Below are 12,561 nucleotides of genomic sequence, written 5' to 3'. Positions count from 1 at the left end.
GGAAATTCTGGAAAACACAAGAAAAGATGGCTTAGAGAAAAATCAAAAACACTTCCTGAAGCCATTTTGGCTTCAAATCCTTGTCAGATTCACCCACTTGGAAAGAGTGTTATGTGAATATTGACTCAAGTCACAGAGTATGAGATTGCTTGGTATGACATAGACAATTTTAATTTTTGCTAATCCTACTTGATTGACAGCTTTGACCATGGTATTCCATGAATCCTTGAACTCTTTTTTTGTCTTTTATTATGTGGATTTTAAATTGCTTGTTTCATCATAAACATTGGGCATCGTCGATCTGAGTGCAGATGGAAAAAACGAAATGTGTGCCCAGGTTCCACTGAAATTTGAACTCAGATCACAGGATTGAAAGTCCAGAGTGCTAACCATTACACCATGGAACCAACATTTCCACGATATCACAGCTAGGACAGTTTGAAATGTTGATGAAAAGTGGCTAGTAAAAAGATTGCTGTATCTGTTACTTGGAAAAAGTGTGAAAAAAATAAATTGCAAAACTTATACTGTTAGAAAACTGTTCATCCAGTAGTTGATAAAGATTAGCATTGCATGGTAAAAGGCTTCATCTGAGAGATAATTTAAGGTTTGTGCAAATCAAAGTGCATGTCCCAGTCCATTAGCCAGGACAGCGGTCTGTGGCTGCTGGACAAGATCAAGAGAAAAACCTCTTACCTGATGGCACCCACGGTGCTTCTTTTGATTAGCAGCAAGTCGCACATGTAATGTTGCTCCAGAATAGATTATCTAAAGAACAGTCAAAGATAAAGTCAGTTTGGTCCTAGAAACTCGCTCCATCACAGATCACTGTCATGGGGAATAGACTAGTAAACATGCAAATTGAACAACAAAGATAAAAGGTCAAAAAGTTATTGAAACATAGACGTAGTCGGCAGGATTTGAACCTGCGCGGAGAGACCCCAATGTTTTTCTAGTCCATCGCCTTAATCACTCGGCCACGACTACTCAGACGTCAAGCTGTTATGAGTTTCACACATGTTTTCTAATAGCACCATGATCAAGCTCAGTGATCAACCCTCTGGAAGACATCTCAGAAAATGAAAAGAAAATACAAGGTCTCAGTAAAATGCAAAAATCTGATTTAAAGTCATCATCAATGGGAACCATTCACAGTTTAAAGCTTTTCCCTCTTCATAATGTGGATTTGGAGTTAGTCAGCTCCAAAAACATCTTTAAAAATAATCCAAAAATGCTGAGAAGACTGAACATAATCATTTCCAAGTAAAAAAGACTTGATGTTCATTTGATCAGGCTTTGGAGCGTCTATTAACCATCTCAAGTTTCCAAAAATGTCCAGCCGTTAACTGAAATTACCATATCAATCTTCAGCTGTTTTTTACTTTGAACAGCTCCATACCTATAATACAAGTCAACGGTAAGGTTCGAAAGACCCTATAAAGGGTCCTGATAGACTTTTGTGTGCTACAAAAAAAGCCACAAAACACATTCAAAAGACGCCGAAAAGAATTTTTAGAAAAACACCACCAAAAATGTTTATAAGGCACTTTAGGAAATTCTGGAAAACACAAGAAAAGATGGCTTAGAGAAAAATCAAAAAAACTTCCTGAAGCCATTTTGGCTTCAAATCCTTGTCAGATTCACCCACTTGTAAAGGGTGTTATGTGAATATTGACTCAAGTCACAGAGTATGAGATTGCTTGGTATGACATAGACAATGAGTGACATAGACAATTTTAATTTTTGCTAATCCTACTTGATTGACAGCTTTGACCATGGTATTCCATGAATCCTTGAACTCTTTTTTTGTCTTTTATTATGTGGATTTTAAATTGCTTGTTTCATCATAAACATTGGGCATCGTCGATCTGAGTGCAGATGGAAAAATCGAAATGTGTGCCCAGGTTCTACTGAGATTTCAACTCAGATCACTGGATTCAAAGTCCAGAGTGCTAACCATTACACCATGGAACCAACCATGACACATTTTTGGCTGCGGCTTGTTGTGCTGAATAAAGCATATGAAATCGTGAACGATGGCGAAAACAGGCTCCAAAGCTGCAGTGCAAATCTGCAATCATACACAATGGTAAATTGATATCTTATAACCTTTCATTCCACAAATTTACCAACATTTCCACGATATCACAGCTAGGACAGTTTGAAATGTTGATGAAAAGTGGCTAGTAAAAAGATTGCTGTATCTGTTACTTGGAAAAAGTGTGAAAAAAATAAATTGCAAAACTTATACTGTTAGAAAATTGTTCATCCAGTAGTTGATAGAGATTAGCATTGCATGGTAAAAGGCTTCATCTGAGAGATAATTTAAGGTTTGTGCAAATCAAAGTGCATGTCCCAGTCCATTAGCCAGGACAGCGGTCTGTGGCTGCTGGACAAGATCAAGAGAAAAACCTCTTACCTGATGGCACCCACGGTGCTTCTTTTGATTAGCGGCAAGTCGCACATGTAATGTTGCTCCAGAATAGATTATCTAAAGAACAGTCAAAGATAAAGTCAGTTTGGTCCTAGAAACTCGCTCCATCACAGAACACTGTCATGGGGAATAGACTAGTAAACATGCAAATTGAACAACAAAGATAAAAGGTCAAAAAGTTATTGAAACATAGACGTAGTCAGCAGGATTTGAACCTGCGCGGGGAGACCCCAATGGATTTCAAGTCCATCGCCTTAACCACTCGGCCACGACTACTCGGACGTCAAGCTGTTATGAGTTTCACACATGTTTTCTAATAGCACCATGATCAAGCTCAGTGATCAACCCTCTGGAAGACATCTCAGAAAATGAAAAGAAAATACAAGGTCTCAGTAAAATGCAAAAATCTGATTTAAAGTCATCATCAATGGGAACCATTCACAGTTTAAAGCTTTTCCCTCTTCATAATGTGGATTTGGAGTCAGTCAGCTCCAAAAACATCTTTAAAAATAATCCAAAAATGCTGAGAAGACTGAACATAATCATTTCCAAGTAAAAAAGACTTGATGTTCATTTGATCAGGCTTTGGAGCATCTATTAACCATCTCAAGTTTCCAAAAATGTCCAGCGGTTAACTGAAATTACCATATCAATCTTCAGCTGTTTTTCACTTTGAACAGCTCCATACCTATAATACAAGTCAAGGGTAAGGTTCGAAAGACCCTATAAAGGGTCCTGATTGACTTTTGTGTGCTACAAAAAAAGCCACAAAACACATTCAAAAGACGCCGAAAAGAATTTTTAGAAAAACACCACCAAAAATGTTTATAAGGCACTTTAGGAAATTCTGGAAAACACAAGAAAAGATGGCTTAGAGAAAAATCAAAAACACTTCCTGAAGCCATTTTGGCTTCAAATCCTTGTCAGATTCACCCACTTGGAAAGAGTGTTATGTGAATATTGACTCAAGTCACAGAGTATGAGATTGCTTGGTATGACATAGACAATGAGTGACATAGACAATTTTAATTTTTGCTAATGCTACTTGATTGACAGCTTTGACCATGCTATTCCATGAATCCTTGAACTCTTTTTTTGTCTTTTATTATGTGGATTTTAAATTGCTTGTTTCATCATAAACATTGGGCATCGTCGATCTGAGTGCAGATGGAAAAATCGAAATGTGTGCCCAGGTTCCACTGAGATTTGAATTCAGATCACAGGATTCAAAGTCCAGAGTGCTAACCATTACACCATGGAACCAACCATTACACAGTCATGGCTGCGGCTTGTTGTGCTGAATAAAGCATATGAAATTGTGAACGATGGCGAAAACAGGCTCCAAAGCTGCAGTGCAAATCTGCAATCATACACAATGGTAAATTGATATCTTATAACCTTTCATTCCACAAATTTACCAACATTTCCACGATATCACAGCTAGGACAGTTTGAAATGTTGATGAAAAGTGGCTAGTAAAAAGATTGCTGTATCTGTTACTTGGAAAAAGTGTGAAAAAAATAAATTGCAAAACTTATACTGTTAGAAAACTGTTCATCCAGTAGTTGATAAAGATTAGCATTGCATGGTAAAAGGCTTCATCTGAGAGATAATTTAAGGTTTGTGCAAATCAAAGTGCATGTCCCAGTCCATTAGCCAGGACAGCGGTCTGTGGCTGCTGGACAAGATCAAGAGAAAAACCTCTTACCTGATGGCACCCACGGTGCTTCTTTTGATTAGCGGCAAGTCGCACATGTAATGTTGCTCCAGAATAGATTATCTAAAGAACAGTCAAAGATAAAGTCAGTTTGGTCCTAGAAACTCGCTCCATCACATATCACTGTCATGGGGAATAGACTAGTAAACATGCAAATTGAACAACAAAGGTAAAAGGTCAAAAAGTTATTGAAACATAGACGTAGTCGGCAGGATTTGAACATGCGCGGTGAGACCCCAATGGCTTTCTAGTCCATCGCCTTAACCACTCGGCCACGACTACTCAGACGTCAAGCTGTTATGAGTTTCACACACGTTTTCTAATAGCTCCATGATCAAGCTCAGTGATCAACCCTCTGGAAGACATCTCAGAAAAAGAAAAGAAAATACAAGGTCTCAGTAAAATGCAAAAATCTGATTTAAATTCATCATCCATGGGAACCATTCACAGTTTAAAGCTTTTCCCTCTTCATAATGTGGATTTGGAGTCAGTCAGCTCCAAAAACATCTTTAAAAATAATCCAAAAATGCTGAGAAGACTGAACATAATCATTTCCAAGTAAAAAAGACTTGATGTTCATTTGATCAGGCTTTGGAGCGTCTATTAACCATCTCAAGTTTCCAAAAATGTCCAGCGGTTAACTGAAATTACCATATCAATCTTCAGCTGTTTTTCACTTTGAACAGCTCCATACCTATAATACAAGTCAACGGTAAGGTTCGAAAGACCCTATAAAGGGTCCTGATTGACTTTTGTGTGCTACAAAAAAAGCCACAAAACACATTCAAAAGACGCCGAAAAGAATTTTTAGAAAAACACCACCAAAAATGTTTATAAGGCACTTTAGGAAATTCTGGAAAACACAAGAAAAGATGGCTTAGAGAAAAATCAAAAACACTTCCTGAAGCCATTTTGGCTTCAAATCCTTGTCAGATTCACCCACTTGGAAAGAGTGTTATGTGAATAATGAGATTGCTTGGTATGACATTGACAATGAGTGACATAAACAATTTTAATTTTTGCTAATCCTACTTGATTGACAGCTTTGACCATGGTATTCCATGAATCCTTGAACTCTTTTTTTGTCTTTTATTATGTGGATTTTAAATTGCTTGTTTCATCATAAACATTGGGCATCGTCGATCTGAGTGCAGATGGAAAAATCGAAATGTGTGCCCAGGTTCCACTGAGATTTGAACTCAGATCACAGAATTACAAAGTCCAGAGTGCTAACCATTACACAGTCATGGCTGCAGCCTGATGTGCAGAATAAAGCATATGAAATCGTGAACGATGGCGCAAACAGGCTCCAAAGCTGCAGTGCAAATCTGCAATCATACACAATGGTAAATTGATATCTTATAACCTTTCATTCCACAAATTTACCAACATTTCCACGATATCACAGCTAGGACAGTTTGAAATGTTGATGAAAAGTGGCTAGTAAAAAGATTGCTGTATCTGTTACTTGGAAAAAGTGTGAAAAAAATAAATTGCAAAACTTATACTGTTAGAAAACTGTTCATCCAGTAGTTGATAAAGATTAGCATTGCATGGTAAAAGGCTTCATCTGAGAGATAATTTAAGGTTTGTGCAAATCAAAGTGCATGTCCCAGTCCATTAGCCAGGACAGCGGTCTGTGGCTGCTGGACAAGATCAAGAGAAAAACCTCTTACCTGATGGCACCCACGGTGCTTCTTTTGATTAGCGGCAAGTCGCACATGTAATGTTGCTCCAGAATAGATTATCTAAAGAACAGTCAAAGATAAAGTCAGTTTGGTCCTAGAAACTCGCTCCATCACAGATCACTGTCATGGGGAATAGACTAGTAAACATGCAAATTGAACAACAAAGATAAAAGGTCAAAAAGTTATTAAAACATAGACAGCAGAATTTGAACCTGCGCGGGGAGACCCCAATGGATTTCAGACCACTCGGCCACGACTACTCAGACGTCAAGCTTTTATGAGTTTCACACATGTTTTCTAATAGCACCATGATCAAGCTCAGTGATCAACCCACTGGAAGACATCTCAGAAAATGAAAAGAAAATACAAGGTCTCAGTAAAATGCAAAATCTGATTTAAAGTCATCATCAATGGGAACCATTCACAGTTTAAAGCTTTTCCCTCTTCATAATGTGGATTTGGAGTCAGTCAGCTCCAAAAACATCCTTAAAAATAATCCAAAAATGCTGAGAAGACTGAACATAATCATTTCCAAGTAAAAAAGACTTGATGTTCATTTGATCAGGTTTTGGAGCGTCTATTAACCATCTCAAGTTTCCAAAAATGTCCAGCGGTTAACTGAAATTACCATATCAATCTTCAGCTGTTTTTCACTTTGAACAGCTCCATACCTATAATACAACTCAAGGGTAAGGTTCGAAAGACCCTATAAAGGGTCCTGATTGACTTTTGTTTGTTACAAAAAAAGCCACAAAACACATTCAAATGACGCCAAAAAGAATTTTTAGAAAAACACCACCAAACATGTTTATAAGGCACTTTAGGAAATTCTGGAAAAAACAAGAAAAGATGGCTTAGAGAAAAATCAAAAACACTTCCTGAAGCCATTTTGGCTTCAAATCCTTGTCAGATTCACCCACTTGGAAAGAGTGTTATGTGAATATTGACTCAAGTCACAGAGTATGAGATCGCTTGGTATGACATAGACAATGAGTGACAGACAATTTTAATTTTTGCTAATCCTACTTGATTGACAGCTTTGACCATGGTATTCCATGAATCCTTGAACTCTTTTTTTGTCTTTTATTATGTGTATTTTAAATTGCTTGTTTCATCATAAACATTGGGCATCGTCGATCTGAGTGCAGATGGAAAAATCAAAATGTGTGCTCAGGTTCTACTGAGATTTCAACTCAGATCACTGGATTCAAAGTCCAGAGTGCTAACCATTACACCATGGAACCAACCATGACACATTCTTGGCTGCGGCTTGTTGTGCTGAATAAAGCATATGAAATCGTGAACGATGGCGAAAACAGGCTCCAAAGCTGCAGTGCAAATCTGCAATCATACACAATGGTAAATTGATATCTTATAACCTTTCATTCCACAAATTTACCAACATTTCCACGATATCACAGCTAGGACAGTTTGAAATGTTGATGAAAAGTGGCTAGTAAAAAGATTGCTGTATCTGTTACTTGGAAAAAGTGTGAAAAAAATAAATTGCAAAACTTATACTGTTAGAAAACTGTTCATCCAGTAGTTGATAGAGATTAGCATTGCATGGTAAAAGGCTTCATCTGAGAGATAATTTAAGGTTTGTGCAAATCAAAGTGCATGTCCCAGTCCATTAGCCAGGACAGCGGTCTGTGGCTGCTGGACAAGATCAAGAGAAAAACCTCTTACCTGATGGCACCCACGGTGCTTCTTTTGATTAGCGGCAAGTCGCACATGTAATGTTGCTCCAGAATAGATTATCTAAAGAACAGTCAAAGATAAAGTCAGTTTGGTCCTAGAAACTCGCTCCATCACAGATCACTGTCATGGGGAATAGACTAGTAAAAATGCAAATTGAACAACAAAGATAAAAGGTCAAAAAGTTATTGAAACATAGACGTAGTCGGCAGGATTTGAACCTGCGCGGGGAGACCCCAATGGATTTCTAGTCCATCGACTTAACCACTCGGCCACGACTACTCGGACGTCAAGCTGTTATGAGTTTCACACATGTTTTCTAATAGCACCATGATCAAGCTCAGTGATCAACCCTCTGGAAGACATCTCAGAAAATGAAAAGAAAATACAAGGTCTCAGTAAAATGCAAAAATCTGATTTAAAGTCATCATCAATGGGAACCATTCACAGTTTAAAGCTTTTCCCTCTTCATAATGTGGATTTGGAGTCAGTCAGCTCCAAAAACATCTTTAAAAATAATCCAAAAATGCTGAGAAGACTGAACATAATCATTTCCAAGTAAAAAAGACTTGATGTTCATTTGATCAGGCTTTGGAGCATCTATTAACCATCTCAAGTTTCCAAAAATGTCCAGCGGTTAACTGAAATTACCATATCAATCTTCAGCTGTTTTTCACTTTGAACAGCTCCATACCTATAATACAAGTCAAGGGTAAGGTTCGAAAGACCCTATAAAGGGTCCTGATTGACTTTTGTGTGCTACAAAAAAAGCCACAAAACACATTCAAAAGACGCCGAAAAGAATTTTTAGAAAAACACCACCAAAAATGTTTATAAGGCACTTTAGGAAATTCTGGAAAACACAAGAAAAGATGGCTTAGAGAAAAATCAAAAACACTTCCTGAAGCCATTTTGGCTTCAAATCCTTGTCAGATTCACCCACTTGGAAAGAGTGTTATGTGAATATTGACTCAAGTCACAGAGTATGAGATTGCTTGGTATGACATAGACAATGAGTGACATAGACAATTTTAATTTTTGCTAATCCTACTTGATTGACAGCATTGACCATGGTATTCCATGAATCCTTGAACTCTTTTTTTGTCTTTTATTATGTGGATTTTAAATTGCTTGTTTCATCATAAACATTGGGCATCGTCGATCTGAGTGCAGATGGAAAAATTGAAATGTGTGCCCAGGTTCCACTGAGATTTGAATACAGATCACAGGATTCAAAGTCCAGAGTACTAACGATTACACCATGGAACCAACCATTACACAGTCATGGCTGCGGCTTGTTGTGCTGAATAAAGCATATGAAATTGTGAACGATGGCGAAAACAGGCTCCAAAGCTGCTGTGCAAATCTGCAATCATACACAATGGTAAATTGATATCTTATAACCTTTCATTCCACAAATTTACCAACATTTCCACGATATCACAGCTAGGACAGTTTGAAATGTTGATGAAAAGTGGCTAGTAAAAAGATTGCTGTATCTGTTACTTGGAAAAAGTGTGAAAAAAATAAATTGCAAAACTTATACTGTTAGAAAACTGTTCATCCAGTAGTTGATAAAGATTAGCATTGCATGGTAAAAGGCTTCATCTGAGAGATAATTTAAGGTTTGTGCAAATCAAAGTGCATGTCCCAGTCCATTAGCCAGGACAGCGGTCTGTGGCTGCTGGACAAGATCAAGAGAAAAACCTCTTACCTGATGGCACCCACGGTGCTTCTTTTGATTAGCGGCAAGTCGCACATGTAATTTTGCTCCAGAATAGATTACACTGGTCAACAGCATTTTTGGTGCCAAAGATATTTCATCGAATTTAGGGTATTTTTGGGGTGCTGATTCTGAATATGTCATCAGTTTTGCCAGATTGGCTCAAGTTTTTGAGATTTTTGGTATCTTATTTATAGCACTTGTTGGTAAATGCGACGCATCATCTCATTAATTTCTTTGGATTAGTACTTGAACTGAGCAGTTCTCAATATAGTTTTGTGTTAATTAGTGTTCTAAAAGTTTGTTCATAGCTTGATTTTTGCACTAACTTTATGTTGTTGTCTGTTTTCCAGTGAAAAGCATGAACTCATCAAGAAGAAGTTGTCTTAACGATCCAGACTCATTCTGTTACATTTGTGGTGAATACACACTGCCAAAACATAGAAGAAACATAACAGACTTCGTAAAAAAAGTGTATTTTGCCTATTTTGGGGTTATGCTTGGGGACCAAGACAAGTTTTGGGCACCACACATAGTGTGCAAAGCATGTATCGAATTATTACGAAAATGGAGCAAAGGACAAAGAAAAAGCTTCAAATTTGGTGTTCCAATGGTGTGGAGAGAGCCAAAAAATCATCATGATGACTGTTATTTATGGTAAACACAGGTACAGGCACATCTTCACAATGAGGGACAGGCCTTCTTGCAGATTCCATGTTACTCCCATTTTCGTTTCTTATGCTTATTGAATCCTTGCACTTGCACTGCACAGAAATAACAGTCATCATGATGATTTTTTGGCTCTCTCCACACCATTGGAACACCAAATTTGAAGCTTTTTCTTTGTCCTTTGCTCCATTTTCGTAATAATTCGATACATGCTTTGCACACTATGTGTGGTGCCCAAAACTTGTCTTGGTCCCCAAGCATAACCCCAAAATAGGCAAAATACACTTTTTTTACGAAGTCTGTTATGTTTCTTCTATGTTTTGGCAGTGTATATTCACCACAAATGTAACAGAATGAGTCTGGATCGTTAAGACAACTTCTTCATGATGAGTTCATGCTTTTCACTGGAAAACAGACAACAACATAAAGTTAGTGCAAAAATCAAGCTATGAACAAACTTTTAGAACACTAATTAACACAAAACTATATTGAGAACTGCTCAGTTCAAGTACTAATCCAAAGAAATTAATGAGATGATGCGTCGCATTTACCAACAAGTGCTATAAATAAGATACCAAAAATCTCAAAAACTTGAGCCAATCTGGCAAAACTGATGACATATTCAGAATCAGCACCCCAAAAATACCCCAAATTCATTAAAATATTTTGGACACCAGAAAAAAAAATTTTTTTCGTTGACCTGTGTTATCTAAAGAACAGTCAAAGATAAAGTCAGTTTGGTCCTAGAAACTCGCTCCATCACATATCACTGTCATGGGGAATAGACTAGTAAACATGCAAATTGAACAACAAAGGTAAAAGGTCAAAAAGTTATTGAAACATAGACGTAGTCGGCATGATTTGAACCTGCGCGGTGAGACCCCAATGGCTTTCTAGTCCATCGCCTTAACCACTCGGCTACGACTACTCAGACGTCAAGCTGTTATGAGTTTCACACACGTTTTCTAATAGCTCCATGATCAAGCTCAGTGATCAACCCTCTGGAAGACATCTCAGAAAAAGAAAAGAAAATACAAGGTCTCAGTAAAATGCAAAAATCTGATTTAAATTCATCATCCATGGGAACCATTCACAGTTTAAAGCTTTTCCCTCTTCATAATGTGGATTTGGAGTCAGTCAGCTCCAAAAACATCTTTAAAAATAATCCAAAAATGATGAGAAGACTGAACATAATCATTTCCAAGTAAAAAAGACTTGATGTTCATTTGATCAGGCTTTGGAGCGTCTATTAACCATCTCAAGTTTCCAAAAATGTCCAGCGGTTAACTGAAATTACCATATCAATCTTCAGCTGTTTTTCACTTTGAACAGCTCCATACCTATAATACAAGTCAACGGTAAGGTTCGAAAGGGTCCTGATTGACTTTTGTGTGCTACAAAAAAAGCCACAAAACACATTCAAAAGACGCCGAAAAGAATTTTTAGAAAAACACCACCAAAAATGTTTATAAGGCACTTTAGGAAATTCTGGAAAACACAAGAAAAGATGGCTTAGAGAAAAATCAAAAACACTTCCTGAAGCCATTTTGGCTTCAAATCCTTGTCAGATTCACCCACTTGGAAAGAGTGTTATGTGAATAATGAGATTGCTTGGTATGACATTGAAAATGAGTGACATAAACAATTTTAATTTTTGCTAATCCTACTTGATTGACAGCTTTGACCATGGTATTCCATGAATCCTTGAACTCTTTTTTTGTCTTTTATTATGTGGATTTTAAATTGCTTGTTTCATCATAAACATTGGGCATCGTCGATTTGAGTGCAGATGGAAAAATCGAAATGTGTGTCCAGGTTCCACTGAGATTTGAACTCAGATCACAGGATTCAAAGTCCAGAGTGCTAACCATTACACAGTCATGGCTGCGGCTTGTTGTGCAGAATAAAGCATATGAAATCGTGAACGATGGCGAAAACAGGCTCTAAAGCTGCAGTGCAAATCTGCAATCATACACAATGGTAAATTGATATCTTATAACCTTTCATTCCACAAATTTACCAACATTTCCACGATATCACAGCTAGGACAGTTTGAAATGTTGATGAAAAGTGGCTAGTAAAAAGATTGCTGTATCTGTTACTTGGAAAAAGTGTGAAAAAAATAAATTGCAAAACTTATACTGTTAGAAAACTGTTCATCCAGTAGTTGATAAAGATTAGCATTGCATGGTAAAAGGCTTCATCTGAGAGATAATTTAAGGTTTGTGCAAATCAAAGTGCATGTCCCAGTCCATTAGCCAGGACAGCGGTCTGTGGCTGCTGGACAAGATCAAGAGAAAAACCTCTTACCTGATGGCACCCACGGTGCTTCTTTTGATTAGCGGCAAGTCGCACATGTAATGTTGCTCCAGAATAGATTATCTAAAGAACAGTCAAAGATAAAGTCAGTTTGGTCCTAGAAACTCGCTCCATCACAGATCACTGTCATGGGGAATAGACTAGTAAACATGCAAATTGAACAACAAAGATAAAAGGTCAAAAAGTTATTGAAACATAGACGTAGTCGGCAGAATTTGAACCTGCGCGGGGAGACCCCAATGGATTTCAGACCACTCGGCCACGACTACTCAGACGTCAAGCTTTTATGAGTTTCACACATGTTTTCTAATAG

General features: G+C 37.5%; 5 non-coding genes across 5 annotated transcripts; all 5 read right to left on the bottom strand.

Annotated features, from left to right (window-relative positions):
* Positions 1-335: 335 nt before the first annotated feature.
* On the bottom strand, positions 336-407 carry TRNAE-UUC (transfer RNA glutamic acid (anticodon UUC)). Its single transcript has one exon. It is a non-coding gene; the product is annotated as a tRNA-Glu (tRNA).
* A 1,495-nt stretch (positions 408-1,902) lies between these two features.
* Positions 1,903-1,974, bottom strand: TRNAQ-UUG (transfer RNA glutamine (anticodon UUG)). The gene has a single exon. It is a non-coding gene; the product is annotated as a tRNA-Gln (tRNA).
* A 654-nt stretch (positions 1,975-2,628) lies between these two features.
* Positions 2,629-2,710, bottom strand: TRNAS-UGA (transfer RNA serine (anticodon UGA)). The gene has a single exon. It is a non-coding gene; the product is annotated as a tRNA-Ser (tRNA).
* A 4,301-nt stretch (positions 2,711-7,011) lies between these two features.
* Positions 7,012-7,083, bottom strand: TRNAQ-UUG (transfer RNA glutamine (anticodon UUG)). Its single transcript has one exon. It is a non-coding gene; the product is annotated as a tRNA-Gln (tRNA).
* Positions 7,084-7,737: 654 nt separating this feature from the next.
* TRNAS-AGA (transfer RNA serine (anticodon AGA)) lies at positions 7,738-7,819 on the bottom strand. The gene has a single exon. It is a non-coding gene; the product is annotated as a tRNA-Ser (tRNA).
* Between the last annotated feature and the right edge of the window lie 4,742 nt (positions 7,820-12,561).

Source organism: Dendrobates tinctorius, unplaced genomic scaffold, assembly GCF_039654945.1.
Source record: "Dendrobates tinctorius isolate UK_male_01 unplaced genomic scaffold, ASM3965494v1 ptg000652l, whole genome shotgun sequence".
In the NCBI taxonomy this organism is placed as follows: domain Eukaryota; kingdom Metazoa; phylum Chordata; class Amphibia; order Anura; family Dendrobatidae; genus Dendrobates; species Dendrobates tinctorius.
Note: the sequence above shows the minus strand (reverse complement) of the source record. Positions and strands in the feature narration are given on the sequence as shown.